Genomic DNA, 7,323 nt, shown 5'->3' with positions numbered 1-7,323 from the left:
ACTGATCAGTCAAGGATGAGGGTAAGGGTGATAAATCTTTTGAATCAGAACACAGTGCCTACCCATTTAGGTGGGCCCGTGTTACAGAGTGAACTATTTACAATCTCATTCATGTTTTACGGAACATTCAGTAGGCTTTGGAGCCAACTTTGCCTCTTAACCCAGGTTGATACTCTATATTATACAGTGATTCATATCTCACCTAACTCAGTGTTTCTGCTGACAAATAACTCCATAACTTCATAACATATATTGCATTTAGAAATAATACCTCATTTGCTTTCTTATTAATCAACTGGCCTCTCTTTCCTTTCACTTTACAGTTCCAAAAAGGAGGGAGGGGATACTTTGAGAGTGTCCAGGCCTGAGAGGAAGTAGAAAAAAAAGATCTTGCCCTTTCTGTCAGGGTGGACTGTGGGAAAAATCAGAAGATTGTGGGAAGACACAGACACATACAGGTCCTGACCTTTCTTCTGTGAAGTCCCAGGTTAAAGTCCAAAATAGAAGAATGTTTTGTCCTGCTTCCCATTTGAAATTCTATGCAGATATAAAGCATTCCATTCCATACCCATTATTATTTCTTCTAGTAAAATTTGAACTCATCGGGTCTGCTCTCTCATATAATACTAATTTAAATTAAATTAAAATTAATTAGTTAAAATTCCAGAACCTAACCTTCTAAATGCAAGTTTTCTTTTTTTTTTTTTTCAAGTTTTAATTTAAATTCCAGTTAGTTAACATACAGTGCAATATTACTTGCAGGTGTAGAATTTTGTGATTCATCACTTACATACAACACGCAGTGCTTATCACAAGTGCCCTCTTTAATACCTATCGCCCATTTAACCTGTCCACCCCCACCCCCGACTTAGGCAGATTTCTTTTAAACAAAGAGTTTGATAATCTGTATCTCGTTAGTTAAAGAGGAGGACTCCTTGCTGGCCCCACAACAACCATTGCTGATATAAAGAAGAGAAATGGTGGGGCACCTGGGTGGCTCAGTCGGTTAAGCATCTGACTTAGGCTCAGGTCATGATTTCACGGTCCGTGGGTTCAAGCCCCACATGGGGCTCTGTGCTGACAGCTCAGAACCTGGAGCCTGCTTCAGATTCTGTGTCTCCCTCTCTCTCTGGCCCTCCACTGCGCTCTCTCTCTCTCTCTCTCTCTCTCAAAATATTAAAAAAGAGAAAGAGAAATGGTGATCACAACATGGAAGACACCCAGATGTTCCCACTGGCCTCTAAGGAAATGAGAGCAGTAGCTGAGAAACTGGCTAGGAAACTTACCAGAGGAATTCACTGCAACATCAGGAGGTACCCAGGTGGTCCTATAACTAAGGATTCCAAATACTGCCTCATACAGGAACCTATTGAGAGGTATGGCCTTAAGGAGGTATTAGATGTATAAACCCCTCCCCACTGCTGCATATGGGTCAGGGAGGACTACTAGGTCCCGAGTCTAGAGAGGAAAGACCAAGCTTTCGGAGGGATGGAACCAGACCAACCACAGACCAACCACACCTCCAAAGGCTGGGGTTTGCAGGGGACACTCTTTGCCCAACACCTCCAAATACCCATACTCCATCATGGGTCGAAGTGGGGGAAGGGGGATGAAATCTGAAAAACAATCACACATAAGAATATGATTTACCTAAAGAAGCTGTTAAATTACTTAATTAGACTAAGTTTATCAGACTCAACTAAAAGCTAGGGTTGGGGTTTTTGCCCTATTTTACCTAATAAGGTGGACATGGGGGTTCACAAGAAATTGCAGATTACAGAAAATAAGCTACAGTTTGTGCACATATCTGTGTAATAAAAGTAAATTTGTGACCCTATTGCATATAGTTTTACAAATTGATCAGAATTGGTCAGCACACTTGTGAGAGATTTGGAGCACATTAGATGATAAACACTGGATTATACACAGAAGTGTTTTTCAAAAATAAGCAATTAAAAGCATAGTCAGCCACCCTTTGGTCTGCACTGACTCCACCATTGTTAATAGGACTTTGGGGCTGCATTCACCTGCCTTCCCACTCTGCCAGGCAAGCAGATTCAGCAGAGTCTAATCCAACAAGAGGTAGTTTGGGTTTCATAACTAGGACCACCCATCTTGCTGTTCTCCCAACATTGTGATAATACCCCAAATGCCTGTTTTTTGGATTCCCTCGTTAATTTAAATAAGAATAGGCTTTTTGTTTACTTAAGAAATATACCCATCACAGTTTTTGTTTCTTTGTTTTTAATCTCCATACATGAAGGAGAAGAAGGGTGAATTTATGGAAAGGCATGGAATAGATTTCCTCAGAGCCTCCAAAGGGTATCAACCCTGCTGACACCTTGACTTCAGACTTCTGGCTTCCACACATGTGAGAGAATAAACTTATGTTGTTAAGCCACCCAGTGGTAATTTATTATGACAGCCCTACAAAACTGATACACACATATAGTTGTTTTGTTTTTTGTGGGTTTTTTTTAAACGGAATCAGAAGAACATCGCCAGTGATCACCAATGATGTTCTTCTCATTCTGTTAAAACACACACACACACACACACACACGCACGCACGCACACAAAACAACTATATGTGTGTATCAGTTTTGTAGGGCTATCATAATAAATTACCCCCGGGTGGCTTAATACAACATAAGTTTATTCTCTCAGATGTGTGGAAGCCAGAAGTCTGAAGTCAAGGTGTCAGCAGGGTTGATACCCTTTGGAGGCTCTGAGGAAATCTATTCCATGCCTTTTCCCTAACTTCCGGTGGCTGTAGGCAAACCTTGGCATTCCTTGGCTTGTCAACACACCATTCCAATTTCTACTTCCGTCACATGACCTTCTCCTCTTTTTGACTCTGTGTGTCTTCTTCTTTTCTGTCACTCTTTTTTTTTTTTTTTTAAGATTTTATCTTTTAGGTAATCTCTACACCCAACACTCAAACCCACAACCCTGACATCAAGAGTCGCATGCTTTACTGACTAAGCCAGCCAGGTACCCCTTTTCTGCCACTTCTAAGGTCGACTGTCATTGGATTTAGGGTTCATCCTAATCCAGGATGATCTCATTTTGAGATCCTTTTTTTAATTACAAATGCAAAGATCTCTTTCCAAGTAAGGTCATATTCACAGGTATAGGAAGTTAAGGCTTGGACATATCTTTTGGGGAGACATATCATTTGGGGAAAGATCTCTTTCCAAGGAAGGTCACAGTCACCGGTACAGGGAGTTAGGGCTTGGACATATTATTAAGTAAAACAGCAAATCAGAATTACAGACTTCTTAGATGTTAAAGGTTATTTTCACAGACCATAGCAACAATCTCTAAAGTAAGGGTGTCTCTTAATTAGAATTAACATTTACAAGAAGTTTTATGATACAAAATGAGTATCTGCTTTTCTGACTTTCTAGAAGACTAAACATTTTTCCTTATCTTATTGAGATTTCTTTTACCATAATTATGAAGGTCTGTGGTTTTTCAAGACCAAGTCCTAGAAAGCCATTAGTTAGCAACAACATGAAAAAAAATAGGTATGAGAGCTCAAAACTTACCATATGGAGGACAAAGGAGCAAAATAAAATAGACCCAGTTTTCTAATCTTAGACCAACAATTTCATTCCAAATGTCTCCTAGAGGCATATACCATATACCAGAAACCATTTTCATGCTTCTCACTTTCATACACCTCATAAATTGGCACGGATCCACTCACCATGCTGTGTCCATTCACAACCAGGAAGAAGACTTGATTAGCATTGAATTGTAAGAGCCTGCTAATTATTTTGATGAGTTCACTCATTTTGATGTGATCAGGTGCAAAGAACTCAGTTTTATCCAGGATAGGAAACTGCTTCTCACCCTTTCTTGGTTCTATTATCACTGGGATTTGGGTAGGATACTGCTCTTGGGTAAATTTGGCATCTTTTATTCTTTGTTGCAAGGTGCAGAGCCACTTGAAGGTCTTCTCCAAGATCTTGGCATAGGAGATTGAGATAGGATGGCAGCAGCAGTGGCTCTGACTGTGGAGATAGTAACTCCTGAAAAAATTTATTAAATAGTTACTATGTCCCTTTTCTTCTGGTTCTTCCTCCTTCATACGTCCCCCTCCTCTCTTTTAACTCTTCCTCCATTGGATCCTTCCCATATGAAGGCTATAAACATGCTCAACACTTGTTCATAAAAATAAAAGCAAAAATGGCAACAAAAACCCTGTATCCTGTTTTAACCACTACTAGAATCATAGTATTGGTCAAGGGTTGGAGTTTACTGTTTGCATTTGGCTTTTTAAAAAAGTGCACAGAGGCACCTGGGTGGCTCAGTCGCTTAAGCATCCAAATCTCAATCTCAGCTCAGGTCCTGACCTGAGCCCTGTGTTTAAGCCCCATCTTGGGCTCCACGTTGGGCATGAAGCCTACTTAAAAGAAAAAAAAGATATATAAATATACACATGTGTAATTAATAATTAATGTATGATAATTATACATAACATGTAACATATTATATAATAATATGGCTTAGTATATATTAAATATATTATTGATTATTATTAATTATATGCACAGAAATTAAGGGTACTAGAGAGACTGTGGTTCACATTGGCTATCATAAGTTCCCTGTCTATTCAGGGAAAGAAAATTAGAGCATAACAAAATAATCTGATAGGTAGAGAGATTATGACATATTCAGAAATGAAAGAGCTGGATGAGGTCAAAAAGACAGTAGTGGGAGAAAAGGCCGCAAGAACTAGACAGATTAAAATAAAGGTTGCAGTCAAATGATTAGATATGAAAGTTTAAAATCCTTTTTTTAAATGTTTATTTTTTTTTTTAACATTTATTTATTTTTGAGACAGAGAGAGACAGAGCATGAACAGGGGAGGGGCAGAGAGAGAGGGAGACACAGAATCGGAAACAGGCTCCAGGCTCTGAGCTGTCAGCACAGAGCCCGACGCGGGGCTCGAACTCACGGACCGTGAGATCATGACCTGAGCCGAAGTCAGACGCTTAACCGACCGAGCCACCCAGGCGCCCCTAAATGTTTATTTTTAAGAGAGAGGAAGAGAGAGCACAAGTGGGCGAAGGGCAGAGAGTGAGGGCGACAGAGTATCCAAAGCAGGCTATGCACCAACAGCAGCGAGAAGCCCCATGCAGGGTTTGAACTCAGGAACTGTAAGGTCATGACCTAAGCCAATGTCAGATATTCAACCCACTGAACCACCCAGGTGCCCCTGAAAGTTTAAATTCCCGATGAGGAAAAATTCTTAGTGAATGATCAAGGGTGTGGTCATGGATGCCCAAAATAAATTCAATGTCTCTTGAAATGAAAAGGCCAAGGAAGACATTATATAAATTGTCCACATAGATATGAATGTCACCCAAGATGAGAGCAAACCAATGAAGTAATCAAAAAGACTGTAAGCCAATTCCTTATTCCTACGAATAAAGGGGACTATCCAAGGTAGTCAGTAACTGACAACAATAAGGAGGGACAGAAGATTCTTCAGCTGCACGATGTAAACTTCAAATAAAGTAGAGGTTGTAATTACACAACCAAGTAAAAGTAATGGTTTGGCAGTGTCATTGGGGAATTACAATGACAGTCTAGTTTTCAGCCCTAACATGGGTGGGGCATAGAAGAATAATTGCCACCATGGAAAGGGCAGCATGGCTTGTGGTGTCCTTAAGGGAGAACTATTAGAGAAGAAGACTTGAGGTAGGGAGAAGACCAGTTGGGAGACTGTTGCTGCATCTGGGTGACAAAGGATGATGGCCCAACTACCCAGTAGCAGTGAGAATAAAAAGAAGGAAATATGTCCTAATGGCATAAAGGAGATAGATTGCTTTGATAACTAATTAAGTGTAAAGAATAAATAGGAAGGATAAAGGACAACTTTCAGGATGCTCTTTTGGGCAAATGGATATATGAATATGCTCTTTACTGAAACGGGGAAGAGCAGGTATATAAACATCAATAATGAGACCGGGTTTTGATCTTCTCCCTCTGCAAATACAAATATATTCTAGGTTCATGGAAAAGATTGGGGCTACAGAGATTAATTTGAGAACCATCATCCCTGAATAGAAGTCAAAGGTAAATAAGTGAAAGAGATCACTTAGGGAGGGTATTTTGTTTTGTTTTAATGAATGAACGAAACCTCTTTGTATCTGTGGCTCTACATTATTCTTTATTCTGTCGGTCAGTGGTCCTGATTTGTTATCTTTGTTTAACTTGTTCCCCATCACCCTCTTGACAATCATTGAATGTCTCCATTGTGCCATGTGTTGAAATACAAAAGTAAAAAGCATAGTTCTTTCCCTGCTGCTTCTCTAACCTGTCACTATTTCTCTGAGGCACTTGCCTGTTTTACCAGCCTCCTTATGCTGTCATGAACTTCAATTATTCATAAGAGTATGAACTCTTTCTCCCATTAGAATATAAACTCCCTAAGGGCAGAGACCTTGTGTCATTTTCTGAAGCATTCTCAGACACTAAACAGTGCCTGAACCAAAGTAGTCTCACCAAAAATATTTATTAAAGTAATGAATGAAAAAGAACAAAGATTGGCATACAAGCTTGATATGGTAAACTCTTATAAACCAATATAACAAATAGTATGGAAGTCAGTGCCATTCTGGTTAAATTTATTATTTGTTAATTGAATTAGAAAGGAAAAATAGGCAAGCAGAAAATAATAATGACTGCATCTCATACCCATGAAGATGGCTATCAAAAAAAAAAAAAAAGAAAGAAAGAAAGAAAGCACCAAGTGTGGGCAAGAATGTGGAGAAATTGGAATCCTTATGCAATGTTGTTAAAAATGTAAAATGGTACAGCCACTGTGAAAAACAGTATGATCTTTCCTCAAAAAATCTAAGGCAGAATTATTATTATATGAGCCAGCAATTCCACTTCTAGTAAATACCTAAAAGAATTGAAAGCTGGGACTCAAACAGATAAGCATACATCCCTGTTCACAGTGGCCAAAAGGTGGAAGTGTCCCTCAGTGGATGAATGGATAGGCAAAATATGGCACATACATTTGATGAACTATCATTCAGCCCTAAAAAGGAAGTAAATTCTGAAATGCATAGATAAACCCTGAGGACACGTTAAGTGAAATAAGCTAGTCACAAAACAGATAAGATTTGTATAATTCCACTTACTGTACTTGAGGTATCTAAAGTAGTCAAATTCATACAGACAAAAAGTAGATTAATGGTTACCAAGGGCTGAGAGGACTGCAGAATAGGGAGTTAGTACTTAATGGACATATTGTTTCCATTTTGCAAGATGAAGAGTTCTGGAAATGGATGGTGGTGATGG

General features: G+C 39.2%; 1 pseudogene; it reads right to left on the bottom strand.

Moving 5' to 3' along the window:
• Positions 1-2,447: 2,447 nt before the first annotated feature.
• On the bottom strand, positions 2,448-4,323 carry LOC123598506 (annotated as a pseudogene).
• Between the last annotated feature and the right edge of the window lie 3,000 nt (positions 4,324-7,323).

Source organism: Leopardus geoffroyi, chromosome C1, assembly GCF_018350155.1.
Source record: "Leopardus geoffroyi isolate Oge1 chromosome C1, O.geoffroyi_Oge1_pat1.0, whole genome shotgun sequence".
NCBI classification, from domain to species: Eukaryota; Metazoa; Chordata; class Mammalia; order Carnivora; family Felidae; genus Leopardus; species Leopardus geoffroyi.
Note: the sequence above shows the minus strand (reverse complement) of the source record. Positions and strands in the feature narration are given on the sequence as shown.